General features: G+C 36.9%; 1 long non-coding RNA gene and 1 pseudogene across 2 annotated transcripts; one reads left to right on the forward strand and one right to left on the reverse strand.

Moving 5' to 3' along the window:
- The first annotated feature begins 2878 nt into the window (after positions 1 to 2878).
- On the forward strand, positions 2879 to 7801 carry LOC140962378 (wall-associated receptor kinase 2-like; annotated as a pseudogene).
- Positions 7802 to 9530: 1729 nt separating this feature from the next.
- LOC140962417 (uncharacterized) lies at positions 9531 to 11441 on the reverse strand. Of its 2 annotated transcripts, XR_012172541.1 has the most exons (4): positions 11205 to 11441; positions 10423 to 10990; positions 9913 to 10146; positions 9531 to 9699 (listed from the first exon to the last, which is right to left on the reverse strand). It is a non-coding gene; the product is annotated as an uncharacterized lncRNA (long non-coding RNA). The 2 variants fall into 2 exon arrangements; XR_012172540.1 differs by lacking the exon at positions 9531 to 9699 and having other exon boundaries at positions 9935 to 10118; positions 10427 to 10990.
- Between the last annotated feature and the right edge of the window lie 3901 nt (positions 11442 to 15342).

Consider the following 15342-nt stretch of genomic DNA (forward strand, 5'->3'; position numbering starts at 1 on the left):
AACGTGCGGTATAAACTTGATCAAAACTTTGATGGATCCTAGGCATTTTCCAGACAGAACTCGATAAGCGTTCAGGTAGTACTCGAACGTGATTTATGGATAGGACTACACCTTTGAATGTTGATATATGTTGAATGATCCTGGCTGGAACTCAAGAATATGGCAGCTACATGATCGAACTAGTGCGGTTTGAACTTGGATTTTGGGCGAACTTTGGCCGAACTTTGGAATACTCAGCCTTTCAGGCGAACTTTGATAGTACCTCAGTCACAGGCTTCAATAAATTTCCAAATCGAGAAATCTCTTCTTATGCAGGTGCTATTCGAGATTTGGGCAGCACTTGGACGTGCCTATCTTCTGCACGAAATGGTCGATACCAACCTTTATTCTTCCTTGAGGTGGCCGAAATTATGAATGATTTAGGAGAATTTTTGGTGCAAGGATTTGTGAAAGGGCTTGCATGTATTTGTAGGCTGATTTGTGGAACTCCAAGGGGTGGTCTTGGCCGAAAACTTGGTGCCCAAGTAGTCAAAATTTCATCCACAACAAAGAGTCACTTTAGTTAACATAAAGGTCATTTCTTACACATTAAATTTGTCTAATTGCTTAGCTCTTCCCTTGGGTACAATTTTGGTTAATTTAGGACATAAGAATGAAGCTTCTTTGAGCTAAAATTTCAAGTTCATGAGCTAGGGGTTTGCATTCTCGAGATACTCTACTTCGGTCTTGCGGTTTTTGAGACGTCACGAGCTTTATTATGCTGAATTTTGAGCACTTTAAGATTTTTCGTTCTTTGAAATTCTGGGTCCTCATATCTCACCCTCTTTATTGTAAGTTTCATTCTCGAAACTTTCATTTTCTTGATTTTCATAAAAGGAACGAGTATTGGGTACATATATTCTCTTCTAACTCTCATGTTGCTTCTCGTTTTGTATGGTTAGACCATTGTATTTTTACGTTTGATATGGTTTGAATGAAGCCAAAATGCTCTAGAATGGCTGTCAGAAAAGTCAAGACACAAATTTCAAGGAACGCATTCAAGCTGCAACGATCACATGTGATGAGTCTTGTTGTACGATCGCATTGCTGCTATAAATACAGACCAAGACCATCAACAAATATAGTGTAAAAAGATAAAAAGAAGAAGGGCACGCTGAATTCATATCAGCTTACTAGAAGCAATCAAGCCCAGAGGGAACATTAAAAAGTTATATCGGTTTAATTTAGAAATTTATTTCCCTCAGTGTGTGAGAACATCTTCCCGTTGTATTCATTGTTCTGTTCTCACACACGCACACACAATCACTCACAATACAGAGAGTTGAGCTTATTGAATAGCTGAGTGAGTCTTGCACATAGACAATAAACTTGTGTATGTAGTCTTTGACACACAGACGTTAAACAAGTGTTGGCTGAAAGGAGCAGCCTTTAGTCTAGGCTAGGAGTTCAGATTAGACAACAGTGTAAGTCCTAAGCTGAGTGGATTTGTACAAAGAGTTGTATAAATCGAAGTCTTCTAGTGGATCATATCCGATGTGGTAGAAGGGGTGACGTATGAGCAGTTGAAGTCTCTGAACATCCATAAACATATCTTATGTTATTTCTGTTTAAACTGCTTGTTTTTGTTCTTAACTGGTTTGATCAGTTCAGTTATGTCCATAACTGAACTTATATAAGTCAGAACCGATCCCTTATAATTTTCAGTTATTCAGTTGCGCGGGATATAAAATATATCAGTTTTTCTTAACGAAAGATTACTTCGAGTGTATTCCGCTTGATTTATAATAAAACTCGATTTAATTCATTGGTGTAAACATTCTTAGAACACGAGCTATTGCAGCTCTTGGAGAATATTGTGTTTGAAGCACCTCAAGGTGTCCAGCACACGATCCTTCACCTAGCCTACATGACATGCAATTTTCGAAAAAGGCTCTCCCCTCTCCTCTTTAATTTTCGGCCAACAAGAAAATACCATAAAGTTTGAGCCGTCAAATAATTTTTGATCTCAAACGATAAAGTTCTTCTAAATATTCTAATACAATTTAGAAAAGACTAAATATTCCAATCGTGGACTAGATTGGAGAAAGAAGACTTCTAGAAGATTGTTCGTAGAGAATACTACAAGAGTTATTTCCAATATCCCGGAATAGTTGGTGTCAATTGATTATTTCACTAAATGTATATTAATAAACACCCTATGAATGATTAAATTTTGTTTAAACCATACGAGTGTCTAAAGTCATTATTTGAATGTCGAATAAATTTTTTTAAAAACTTTCGCTACGTTTTGGACACGGAAAATTCAATTTCCCATCCGTATTTTATTTGTCTACGCTTTCTTAAATGCTAAAAAGATTACTATGGAGTAAAGCATTTTTTCTTCAATATAAATTACCGAGTCAAAGGAATATCATTAGCTGTGATTTTGGACAAATCGGATTCCTCTTTTTTTTTTTTTGTTTCGGATATTAACACCGAACGATCCAAGTCAACTTCCCAATTATATTCTAATTCAACTTGTTCTCATTTAAGTATTTTCGTATATTACCATGCCATTTAATAGAACCACGAATATAATTGATAAGATTCAATCAATCTGAAAAGTGTTAAAAAAAAATTTGGAGTCTTTTAAAACATTTAAGTCGCTAATTATTAATTAACGATTAATTCCATTGTAAAAAATTCTTTTTTATTTATTTATTTCGATACACACAAATATTGGTAACAAAAAGATCGACGGTTCACTAAATCGTATGGGGCACAGTGACGTGCTCATAACATGGCAACTCAATGTAACGTGCTTAACGCCAGTCAGTCAACCCTGCGTACGAATATGAAATTAATGAGTTTACTTTCAAAGAGTTGACTCTTTGAAAATTATTGGCTCTAAATTTCCCAGAAGCTGAAAATGTGTCTTCCATATTACATTCCACTAATTCAATCCAGAAGAGAACATATATTTGATCGAATCAGTCGTTAAATGCTGTAATAAACACAACCATGTCGTTGGAATCTATTTTCTTCCATCTTTTATTATGCCTCCCACTGGCTCTAGCAAGAACGGATTCAAGATTTATCGCACAAGGTGACACAATTGTTGGATCTCAGTTTTCTACACGCCCAAACGCAGCGGAAGTTTTAAAATTTTTTTATTATATTTTGACAATCAAAATATATTTGATTTGGACGCTCGTATGGTTTTACGATTAAACATTCATAGGGAGTTAGAATATTATACCTTTGTGAATTAAATCACTTGGCTCCAACTAATCCGGTATAAACGGATTAGCTCTTGATGAATCCCTACGAACTTTCTTTAAAAAAACTCCTTTGTTAATTCTTCTAATCAGGTCCACGACCAGAAAATTTGTTCCTCTTCCAATTTGCACTAGAAAATTGGAAGAAGTTTTGCGTTGATATTAATTAAAACAAGAGACGGCTCAACTTTTGAAAAACAAGGAGGCCGAAAATATTTGGAGGATGAAGAGGCTGATTTTCGAAAATTGCTTATGGTGGTGGCTAGGGTTTTGACTCTCAATCCCTATTTATAATAATCCATGACCTAATTATTATAGTATAATAATTGGGCCCTTTAATTAACATTAATGGGCTTAATTAATTAATTGGGTTAGTCACACTAATTTAATCAATTAATTAAGGTCCATTAACAACTTTAATTATTTAATATGTTGGACTTGTACTCCTACAAGCCCATTAACATATTATCCACCATAATTAATTTATTAATTAATAAGCTCAACTTTTGAGTTTAATAAATTAAATCATTATAAATTCAACATTTGAATTTATTATTTAAATTATAAATTCAACTCCTTGAATTTATATCACCTCCAAAATTTAATATCTAATAAACCCAACATTTGAGTTTAATATATTAAATTCTCAAATTTTATAAATTCAACTCATTGAATTTATTTTCTCCAAATTTCATAAATTCAACTTCTTGAATTTACAATCTCATAAATTCAACTCCTTGAATTTATTTTCTCAAAATTTAATTATCATAAATTCAACTCCTTGAATTTACTATATCATAATATAAATTCAACATCTTGAATTTATTCTCTCAAAATTTAATTATCATAAATTCAACTCCTTGAATTTACTATAATATATAAATTCAACTACTTGAATTTATTCTCTCAACGGGAACAAATGATCCAGTACTTGTGTGACCCTCAATGGTTCAGGGATACAGCTAGCCGTGGGTTCACAACTCCTTGTGATTCAGAATAACATTTATTCTTATTCGGGCTTACCCTAGTTAGCCCCATTCTTTTCATCAACACCTTGATCAAGAATGTCAGAACTCATTTCTGATTGCACCCATCGGATCATGGTAAGAGCGTCTAGTAGCATCGCCCCATGATCCCCTAGGTATCGCTGATAGTGCCTACAAGAACCAGTCGATTATGATTAACGTACAGTACGGTCCCTTCATCTCATATATCCCGATCGAATCTGCAACCATTGGTTCATCGAGGGTTGCATATTAATTCGATAACTATGTGACAACTATAATAGTGGCATCGCGTGTACTATTGGAGAACTCTTTCTCTAACGTACATCTCATACTCTGGCCAGAGATTCCATGCACTATTATTACATCAGATCACATAGGATATCCACACCCGTAGGTGAGCGGTGAATCCCCGACTACAATGCACTGGCTCCTATATGTGTCGCAACTATACCCAACCTCGCCACCTGATGACTCTCCTGGAGCCGGTAAACGAGTCAAAGCACAGCCCTAGCATATAGAGCCTCAGTGTTGTCCCGGGTCGTAAGGACTAATGGTGTACAATCATAACCACGGACTTATCCTCTCGATGAATGATAACCACTTGGAAAGTCCGAGGGAGAGTTGTTCAGTATAATCATCATATGACTACCCATCTGTATGTTTGGACATCTCTATGCCCTTACCAAGAAACGCAGTACACAACATCACAGATGCTAGTCTCGAACTCGAGCGACCTTTATCCCTGTTTTAGGCGGCTGAATCGACTAGGAACGAATTTAGAATATGCAGTGTTTACAAATGAGTTTCAACATCGAATTACGATTCATTTGTATTAAAGCATAATCAAGGACTTTATCTATGCTGCTTGCATGGGTATACAGATAAAGTACAACAAAACCATTAAAAATTAAATTATATTAAAATAAAGATTGTTTATTACAACTGAGTCAAAAAATTCCCTAGCCAACAGTTGGCTTACAGGGCATCTACTCTAACACAATCACCAAGCCTAATTGCCAAAGAAGCTGTGGGAACTTAACAGTTCCTTACCCATTTGGCGTTGGCCTTGAAACCGGGTGTTCTTTTGGCCCACGGTTCAATGTTAACTGCAACACTTCATTCGATCCTCCAAGGCCCTTTATGAACAGAGGAAACATGGAGATTGTAGACATCACGGATGGCACGATGAGCGTCAAGAACTGGGTCAGCCGAAAATGCTACGTCCCTAATGGACTTGTGAATCACACCATGTCCATCAATGTGACAGGGAGCCCTTACACCTTTTCTGATTCGAATAGGTTCACGATCGTGGGGTGTGATGATTTGGCAGTGATAGAAGGAACAGAACCTCGCAATTTCAGCAGCGGATGTGTCTCGATGTGCTCCAGTCCCAAGGATGTCATCGAAGGGGAATGTAGTGGAATCGGATGCTGCCAAATTGAGATTCCGAGGGGTTTACAGGACTTTGAAACAAGTTTGATTACCATCTATAGTCATAAAAATGTTTCGTCATTTAGCCCTTGTGGATATGCGTTTCTTGGAGATTCCGACAGGTTTAGATTCAGCGCAGCAAACCTTGACGACTTGAGTTTCTGGGAAAGAGTCACAAACGAAGTTCCGGTGATTCTTGACTGGGGGAATTGGGTACACTCAAAACTGCAGTGAAGCTCAGAGGTCTAATGATTATGCCTGCCAGCAGAATAGTTATTGCGTTGATTTGGCGGATATTGGTCGTAAAGGATATCGATGCAACTGTTCGAAAGGATTTGAGGGGAATCCATATCTTAGTTCAGGCTGCACAGGTAAATATTCTCTCTTAGCATCTCTAACATTTAAAGGTCGCCCCTAGTTGTCTACAAATGATTAACTGATGAATTACATGTAATTCTCATTGGCAGATGTAAATGAATGCGCAAGTAATCCATGCGACGTTCATGCGACTTGTATCAACACTCTCGGCAGTTATATTTGCTCTTGCGCGAAGGGATACGTCAATGATAGAAAAGGAGATGGACGCAGATGCATTGCTAAGAACTCAGAGTTTCCAGTTCTCAAGTTTGCATTAGGTACTCATTTTTTATTCTCCATATTTTTTTCCATAGAATCTTCAATCAAATCTCCAACCGTTTTGCCAGTTTTTTTATTTCGAATTCGAAAGTAGGAATTTATTCAAAAGATGCATTATTTTCAAATATGTTGACAAATATATTGGATCTTTTCATCAACGAGGCAAAACAAGTCACCTTTGCTTGATCTTTCTCAATTTGAACCCAGGCATGAGTTTCGGCTTCTTAGGCTTAATAATTGCTGCGACTTGGCTATACTTCGGTATCAAAGGCAGGAAGCTAATGAAACTGAGGGAGAAATTCTTCCAGCAGAATGGCGGATTGCTGTTGAAACAGCAGCTTTCTTCAAACGAGGCTAGCATGAAATCGACCAAGATCTTTACTGCTCAAGAACTCGAAAAGGCGACCAACAATTATGCTGAAGACAGAATCCTAGGCCGGGGAGGCTATGGCACAGTCTACAAAGGAATCTTAACAGATCCACAACAAATCGTGGCTATAAAAAAATCTAGGGTAATGGATCAGAACCAGATCGAACAGTTCATAAACGAGGTGATTATCTTGACTGAAGTCAACCATCGAAACGTGGTGAAACTTTTGGGTTGTTGTTTGGAGACAGAGGTCCCTTTATTAGTATACGAATATGTCTCAAACGGGACTTTGTTTCATCACATCCATAACAGCGGGGGGATGCCTTGGTTCTCTTGGGATAATCGTCTGAGAATAGCCATTGAGTCTGCTAGTGCATTGTCCTATCTTCATTCTTCAGCAGCAATGCCGGTAATCCATAGAGATGTAAAGTCACCAAACATACTCTTAGACGAATACTACAACGCAAAGATATCAGATTTTGGGGCTTCAAGGTTAGTTCCCATCGATCAAACACAAGTGAGCACTCTAGTCCAAGGGACATTGGGATACTTAGACCCCGAGTACTTCCACACAGGCCAGTTAACTGACAAAAGTGACGTCTACAGCTTTGGAGTAGTTCTTGCAGAGCTAATGACAGGGAGAAAGCCACTCTCCAACACTAAAACAGATGATGAAAAGAGCCTGTCCACGTTTTTCTTGATGTCCTTAAAAACCAACCGCTTGTTCCAAATCTTGGATCCCCGAGTACGTAGAGAAGGGAGCTTAGAGCAACTCCAGGCCGTTGCAGAACTCATAAAGAGATGCCTTAAGCTACAGAGCGAGGATAGGCCCACGATGAGAGAAGTGGTGATGGAACTGGAAGGTTTCCGGAAGTTTTCGAACCATCCATGGATTCAGCCAGAGGTAGAGGAAGAAGTTGTGGGATTGATGAACGAGGAAGAAGCAACAGACTTGTACACTGTGACCATAAGTCCTGAGCCTAGCACTGGGCCTTACACAATGCAGCATATGGGGACTTCCCCTTTGATCCACGCAATAAACAGCCCCCGCTGATTAGTTTTCATCAATTTGCATGTGGTGAGAATTTTCGTAATTTATGTCTCTCCTTGTTAAGCTTTTTGAGTTACGGGCGTGTCCGCATTGCGCTCTTTATGCTTTTCCCTTTTCTGAAACACTAGGTATTATCACCTCAATTCTTGAGGTGTTTGTCCAGGTTTGCAGCTAATATAAAACAATCAGCATAGTAACTAACTCTAGTATTATTGATGTGGGAGATAGACACGGACCACACAATATGATTTCATACACACAGGAGGAGATTTCCCAAACAAGAACAATTTTTGAGCCAAAAACCATCACCAAGAACAATACAGTTTTGCCTTCCTATAAATCACACACAATCAGTACTTGGTGATTATTTCAAAAGCAGAGCATTATCTCAAACGTGGAACAGTGACAGAGAAAATAAAAAAACCAGTATCACAAACCCACAACAATCAATCAAGCAAATAAAACATTCCAAAAACTCCAACAAAATAAGTAGAAAGCACAACTTCAATCCCCAGCCAATCACAGCCCATTCAACAACACCAAACCTTACGAACTATTGTGTCAATCCAAAAAAACCACAATCATCACGTCAATCGCGTAAAAAAATCATCACGTCGATCGCGTAAAAAGCTTTCAGGTTAATAGGAATCATAAATGGCTCAATTCCAAGAATTAGATTCAAAAATTGAAAGAGACCTAAAAAAAAAGTTACAAAAACCCATAGATATTATTTGTGTGGACCTTGACAAATATACATATTAGATTTCATCGTCAAATTTGCAAAGGTAATGAACTAAGGATTGATCCATGTGCTAATAGTTGCAACCACACCACAAATGACTAAACATTCAATCCACAATCTCAAATCACAAAAAAAATTCAAAACAAATAAACAGGTCTGTAATTTAATTACACACTACAAATAAAAGAAACAATTGCACAATTTCCTCCAATTCGCCAAACTATAAGCACACGAATCAACCAATCATAAAAAAAAAATCGAATAAAAATACACAAATAAGCAGACAAACGATTAAAAATGAAACAATTGGAACAAAAATACATTACTACCGTCAAAGTAAATCTCCTTTAACCCATATAAAAAATGTAGATAATTCTAATAAAAAAAGCAGTCAAGAGCAGCCTCATTCTTCCAAAATACAAAAGTCCTTTAAATTTCAGCAACCACAAAACATAACACTGTTTCAGTACTAAGAAGCTCTCAGATGCTATACTTTAATGCGACTCAATAAGTTTTTTACAATATCCATAAAAAGTACATTCACACTCAATAGTGGCTGGTGCCTCTTTAGATTGATGTTGGAGAATGAATTTTGTCATCACTCAGGAGCAGAAAAGAGCACCAAAGAATAAATAAAATTGCAGGAGCATCAAGAGAATCAGAATGCAATGTGAAAATTTAAAATCACATTTTTGCCTAGCTTTGTTTGATACCGCATAAGGCAAATATTTTAAAGTGTGAGCACACAACAGCTTAGAAGATTATTATTTGCAAGTACTTGTAAGGAATAAAATAACAATATCTGTGCTGCAACTAAACTCTGCACGAAGGACAAGGGAACTCTTTGCCAACAAGTCCACGCTGCATCAGGAGCATGAGAATTTCCTTTGATCATTTTGTAGGACTTTGGAAATCAGATTCACCTCCATTCCCTATATCAGTCATGTCACCATCATAAGAGTCATCTTCTTCAGCGCCTGTCTCTTCATCCAACAAGAACTCCTTGGTAGTGTTATTGGGTAACCCCTTACTGGGTCGGATAACTTCTTGGGTTTCTTTGCAAAGGTGAAACCAAAACACTCACAGAAACCACCCCATTTTCTGTTACTCAGCTCAACCGAGTTCTCCTAAATGTCACAAAACTAAGAGTCTGAAAACCGAGAAGTTGCAATACACAACCAGCGAACAAGCTCGATCTCAAAAACCTGAAGAAACAAAAATAACAAATCTAAAAATTAGGACCACACTGTTAATTAAACAACCGATAAAAAATGCATGCCACAGCTGCAGCAGCACATTGTGACCGTTACAGCAAATGGAATTACTCCATTTCAATCTATTTCAGCAGTCTGCAACATATCACAGAACATACTGAGATATATTATGTATTCCAAATTTGAAGTAAAGTAAACCACTACCTCTTCTAGAAGGAAAATACGCAAATTGTGCTATACGATCAGCTACACGATTCCTCAGGATGCCATTCATCAAAATGCATGAAACAACTGATCCAATAGAGCCCCTCGCAATTCGATGAGAACATATCGAACCCTCTGTTTTCAGTTTGCTAAATGTGACAGTATACGAAGGAAGATATATCATTGTGGACCAAGCCTTCAATTTCCTGCTTTTCCAAGTCAATTATTCCTCAGCTTTTTGCAACCACAAATCATACAACAGTAAAAAAACAAAGCCAATGGAGTACTTTCTCAAATCAAGATGGCAATATCATAATTCAAAAAACGCGAAAAATAATTGTAATTTTCTCAATCAGGTCCATTTAAATTTTGTCCCAATTTCAAGAAATGGCAAAGAGTCCACAAGATTCAGTGAATGACATAACAAAGGGAAAAAAATTGATGACCTAAAATTTGTAAGTTCGTAAAAGAATCCAATCAACAGAGAAGCCTAAGCTCAAAAGAATTTACTCACCTTACCTCCCCTGCGAATTAGGATAATGACGAAGGATGGAAACAAAAAGAAGCCCTCGCTCAGAAATCAGGAAACAATCCGGCTCTCAGAAATCCATAAAAGAAACTCCAAGAAATCATTAAGCAAATGATAAGAACAACGGAGAAGCAGGTGAGATCTCCACTAATTACCGATTCCAAAGCAAGCCCTTTTATTTCGGCGAAAATTCAGCTAACAAAGACAAGGGGACTTAGGAAAGAATTGACGAGGAAAAAAAATTAAGCGTGAGCCCTAATTTGAACTCCAAAGAGTAGAATGATCTGAGGTTTTTGCTAAGATATGCGAAGAAGCCAATGTTTTGAAGAGATTATGCTCCCCTCCTGCAAATCAATGCACTTACTATCCAATTGATCGCGTTTCATACGTAGAGAAGCTGAAATAGAGATGGGCAACAAAATAAACATAGTAGAAGCTTACGAATGGCAAGAAGGGGGAAAGGCACGCAACAGAGGTAAAACCGAGAAATTGGAAAAAGAAGGACGCCGACAACACACCGAGCAAACTTTTTTGGTCGGGCTTTGCACGCTGCAATGGGGGGAAGACAAAAACCAAGGCAAGGGAAAAGCAAAAGAAAGAATGTTAGGGAGAGCAAAATAAACGAGGCAAAAATAGAACAAGGAAGCTAATCAACCAAAAATGAAGCAACTATAAAAGGCAGACACACAAAACAAGAACAAACCCAAGATTCTAAGATAAGCTGAAAAAAAGTGGGAAGAAAGTAAACACAGTAGAAGCTTACCAATTCCAAGAAAAGGGAAACCAACGCTACAGAGGTGACACCGAGAAGCTGGAAGAAAAAGGACACGAACAACCCACCAAGGAAACCCCTTGGTTGGGCTTTGATCGCTGCAATGGGAGGAAGACCAAAAACAAGGCGACACAAGAAGACGAGGGAAACGAAGAGACGAAGAAACTCAATGCAACCGGCAGCTATATGATGCGGTGGAAAGAAGAGTACATCCAACGTGATACTGTCCTCGGGAAATTAAGGGAAAAGGTACTGATCGTACCTTATTTAAAAAAAAATCCATAAATTAATTTATATAAATGTTCTTTTGTTTAAGTGTAAATATACCATTAATTTAAATTCTTAACATTGAATTCATCTATCTCATTCAGTGGGCCAATTAAAAAAGTAGGAGTGAGAGAGAAAAAATTTAAAAAACAAGGACTCTGACTTTTTTTTAAAGAAACAAGAAGTTGACTTTTGATTATTATATTAACTGCAATTAAACTCTTAAACTTAATTAATTCTCATCTTTTTTTTCTCGTTCGACACACATATTTCCCTAATTAAAATTTACGAGTCATCTACCCTTTTTTCTCCAAATCGGGATCTGTCGAATCAAAATCAATTTAGTCGACCAAAAATCTACTTTGAGAAAAAATAAGAGTCCACCCAGAAGAATTGATCGACCAAAATTAAGTTGATCGACCAAGTATTATGGGTGTCTTGGTCGACCAAAATTTTGTTGGTCGACCAAGAATTCTTCTTGGTCCACTACTTTTGGTTGACCAAGAAGAATCCATTAATTATGTCATGTTTATTTTTTTTTTATTATTTCATCTTTGTCGACCAAACCAAGAAGAAATTTTTTTTGGTCAACTAATTTTGGTTGACTAAGAAAATCCACCATTATGTCAAGTTTGTTTTTTTTTAATCATTATTATTAATTTTTGTCTATTCTAATTATCTTATTCTCTTAATTTTTGTTGAATTTTGTAGGATATACCTTTGGGTCGACCCAAAAGCAAAGAAACAAGGTCGATCCAAAAACAACAAGGTCTACTTTGTGTCGACCCAGCTAAATATGTGATTCATATGTTAAAACATGTAATATAATATAACATACTTGTGAAATTGTGATTCATATGTTAAAACATGTAACATAGTTGTGAAATTGTGATTCATATTTTAAAACAACATGTAACATAGTTGGTTATGAAATTGTGATTCATATGTTAAAACATATAACATAATTGTGAAATTGTGATTCATATGTTAAAAACATGTAACATAATTGTGCAATTGTGATTCATATATTAAAACATGTAACATAGTTGTGAAATTGTGATTCATATTTTAAAACAACATGTAACATAGTTGGTTATGAAATTGTGATTCATATGTTAAAACAACATGTAACATAGTTGGTTATGAAATTGTGATTCATATGTTAAAACATGTAACATAGTTGTGAAATTGTGACTCATATGTCATAACATGTAACATAATCATGTAACATTATAGAACATTCTTATGAAATCATGTGATTCATATGTTAAAAACATGCAACATTGGTCAAAATTGTGTAATTATCCGTCAAAATTAAGTAATTATCGGTCATATTTGTCAAATATATGGATTTATATGTTAGAAAAATGGTCGACCCAAAAGCAACTTAGATGGACCCAAAATCAACATGGGTCGACCCAGAGATTAACATGGTCGACCAAAATATCAACAAGGTCGACCCAGAAATAACCTGGCCGACCCAGAAATCACCATGATCGACCCCAACAACTGATCAACAAGCACTTAATCGACCCAAGCTAGGTCGATGTTGGATAGATCAAATTTTAGGTCTACCCAAGCAAAAAATTTGGTCGACCAAAGCTTAATCTACCCATTTATGGGTAGACCATAAGCTTGGGTAGACCAAGCTCTTTGGTCGACCAAATATTTTTGGACCATACCATTTATGGTCTACCCATTAAATGGGTAGACCAAGCTCTTTGGTCGACCAAATATTTTTGGTCTACCAAGCTCTTTGGTCGACCAAGAGGTAGACTAAGCTTATGGTCTACTCAAAATGGGTAGACCAAAGCTTGGTCGACCAAAAATATACCCAAAATGGGTAGACTAAAGCTTGGTCGACCAAAATAGGTCAAATATTTTTGGTTGACCAAGCTCTTGGTCGGCTCTTGGTCGACCAAGCTTCAACCCCAGCTCTTGGTCGACCAAGCCCAAAGCTTGGTCGATCCAATATTTTGGTCGACCAAGAACAAATCTTGGTCGACTCAAATAAAATGTTGGGTAGATCAAAATTTTGGTCTACGGCTTGTAGTTCGACTCTTTCTTCTTCGAGCGAGTCGAAGAAACAGAAGCAATAAATCGAAATAAACGTTAATATTATCAGATTTTTGTCAGTCATTTGTTCGATTGAGTTTGCTTAGATTGGAAGGATCTGTATCGAGATCGACGGAAGAAAAATCTAGTTTGAAGTCGACTGAATGAGATAGATGGATTTAATGTTAATAATTTAAGTTAATTGTATATTTACACTTAAACAAAAGGACATTTTTGTAAATTAACTTGTGAATCCTTTTTTTTTAAATAAGGTACTATCCGGTCCCTTTTCTCTAAATTTCTCCTCATTCAGTCGACTTCAAACTAGGTTTTTCTTCCCTCGATCTCCTTTCATTTCTTTTCCGACGACGATTTTCAATGCAAATCGTCTTTTTCTCCCCATCAATTCTCGATACAGATCCTTCCAATCTAAGCAAACTCAATCGAACAAATGACTGACAAAAATATGTTAATATTAACGTTTATTTCGATTTATTGCTTCTGTTTCTTCGACTTGCTTGAAGAAGAAAGAGTCGAACTACAAGCCGTAGACCAAAATTTTGATCTACCCAACATTTTATTTGAGTCGACCAAGATTTGTTCTTGGTCGACCAAGTTTTGGGCTTGGTCAACCAAGAGCTTGGGTTGAAGCTTGGTCGACCAAGAGCCGACCAAGCTCTTGGTCGGCTCTTGGTCTACCAAACCAAACATTTTTGGTCGACCAAGCTTATGGTCTACCCAAAATGGGTAGACCATAAGCTTGGACTACCCATGGGTAGACCATCGGCTTGGTCGACCAAACATTTGGATAGACCATCGGCTCTTGGTCGACCAAGCTCTTGGACGACCAAAGAGCAAATGTTTGGTCGACCAAGCGTAGACCATAAGCTTGGTCTACCCATGGGTCGGCTCTTGGTCGACCAAAGAGCTTGTTGGTTGACCAAAAATGTTTGGTCGACCAAGCTTATTGTCTACCCATTTTGGGTAGACAATAAGCTTGGTTAAATGGGTAGACCATAAGCTTGGTCGACCAAAGCTTGGTCTACCCATTGGTCGCCAAGCTTATGGTCTACCCATAAATGGGTAGACCAAGCTTTGGTCGACCAAAGTTTTTGCTTGGGTAGACCTAAAATTTGGTCTATCCAACATCGACCCAGTGCTTGTTGATCAGTTTTTGGGTCGATCATGGTGATTTCTGGGTCGGCCAGGTTACTTCTGGGTCGACCATGTTAATCTCTCGGTCGACCCATGTTGATTTTGGGTCGATCAAGGTTGCTTTTGGGTCGACCATTTTTCTAACATATGAATTCATATATTTGACAAATATGACCGATAATTACTTAATTTTGACGGATAATTAAACAATTTTGACCAATGTTGCATGTTTTTAACATATGAAATTTCATAAGTATGTTCTATAATGTTACATGATTATGTTACATGTTATGACATATGAGTCACAATTTCACAACTATGTTACATGTGTTTTGACGTATGAGCCACAATTTCACAATTATGTTATATGTTTTAATATATGAATCACAATTTCACAATTATATTATATGTTTTAACATACGAATCACAATTTCACAACTATGCTACATGTTTTAACATATGAATCACAATTTCACAACCAACTATGTTACATGTTGTTTTAACATATGAAACACAATTTCACAACTATGCTACATGTTTTAACATATGAATCACAATTTCACAACCAACTATGTTACATGTTGTTTTAATATATGAATCACAATTTCACAACTATGTTACATGTTTTAACATATGAATCACAATTTCACAA

The sequence above is a fragment of the Primulina huaijiensis genome, chromosome 17 (assembly GCF_012295235.1).
Source record: "Primulina huaijiensis isolate GDHJ02 chromosome 17, ASM1229523v2, whole genome shotgun sequence".
NCBI classification, from domain to species: domain Eukaryota; kingdom Viridiplantae; phylum Streptophyta; class Magnoliopsida; order Lamiales; family Gesneriaceae; genus Primulina; species Primulina huaijiensis.